Here is a 1,552-nt window from a genome sequence, read left to right on the forward strand (position 1 = left end):
TTTTACGTTTTTCAGTCCAAATTTATTCCTGAATTTGTGTAACCATCCCTCACTTGCAATAAATGGCTTGGAGTAACTCATTTCAGGGAATCCCTTGCTGAAGTCTTCATATAGTCTCAAAGCTTTCTGGCACAACACGTTGCTGTCAATCTGATCATGTTTTCTGTTCATGTCTTCTACCCACAAATTTCATGCCTTTTCCATCTTAACTAAGCACTTATCACACGGCGTGGCCATAACGTTTGCAGTTTGAGTTACAACAGTGAAACTAGCACTAATTTAATTTTCCTTCTTTACAATTTCATGGATAGATTTGTTTTTACAATAAATCTTAACCTCAACGTAAGATTTTTTTTCTTCTTTTCTTATTTAGACAAAAACTTTTACGTTTTCACTTAAAGGAAGCACTTTGAGATTTCTTTTTGGCATATCTGAATTGGCAGCATCACTATCTTGTGCTTTCAGGCTATCACTAAGTAAAACAAGGTGACTTGGACATAGGCACTGCAATAGTACAGTATCCGATAGCCGAGGGGGCTACTGAGTGAGTGAGGGGCAGGAGCATCTCCAGCGTGCAGACGCTGGACACAGGCGTGACTCAGTCCAGGAGGACAGAGCAGGAGGGCACGAGATCAGAACAGCCCGCAATTTAAAACTTATAAATTGTTTATTTCTGGAATTTTCTATTTCATATTTTTGGACCACTGCTGACTGAGTAAATAAAACCAAGGAAAGTGAAACCGCAGAAAAGGGGGGACTACTGTATATGTGAGTACTTCAAAAAGTTCATGGAAAGATTTATATTATCTTTTAATTCTATTTTTCCACAAATTTTTTGAAGTATCTGCATATGATTCAATAATAGAAATTCTTCTTTCTTCCATCTCCCCTCTATGTTTCCTATCCAGGCCGCCTTTCTCCCTCTTTTTTCTTTCCTCCTCTTCTTTCCTGTGTGCCCCTTTCCTCCTCTTTAATCATTCATTTTACTCTTTCTTCCTGCTCAGGAACAACTAGCATTTATCTTAGCATTCTCCTTGTAAGGAGCTTTACCCCCGCCGTGTCACACACCTTGTCCCATATTACTTTACAACTGCCACTCTTTTTTCATTTTAACATTCAAGCAGGCTAACAGAACAACGTTTCAAAATCAGGCCTCCTTCCTCCAAAGCCTGTGCCTTCTTCCACGCTACCTCAACAAATTCTTCCCTCCCTTCCTCATAGATCTTTTTTCTTTTCTTCTTCTTACCCTCCCTTCGGCTTTCCTTCCTCATTTCCTCCTCTGTTACCCCAACAAACCTTCTTCTGTCCCACCCCCACTCCCATCCAGTAACCCCCTCCTTTCTCCAGAAGTCTTTGCTCCTCCTGGAACAGTCTCCCTAAAGCATCGCTAACCACCCATGCCCCTGTCCCGCCTTCTTACTTCATGCCGGGATCCAAATACTATCCATTTATTTCTTATATTATGAGCAGCTGTTTTCTGAATGAACCACAGGTAGGATTGGAGGGAGGTATCCGACTGGGGTATTTCCTGATTTCTCCCCTTCCCCTTCTC

This window comes from Galeopterus variegatus, unplaced genomic scaffold (assembly GCF_000696425.1).
Source record: "Galeopterus variegatus unplaced genomic scaffold, G_variegatus-3.0.2 Scaffold859, whole genome shotgun sequence".
NCBI lineage: Eukaryota > Metazoa > Chordata > Mammalia > Dermoptera > Cynocephalidae > Galeopterus > Galeopterus variegatus.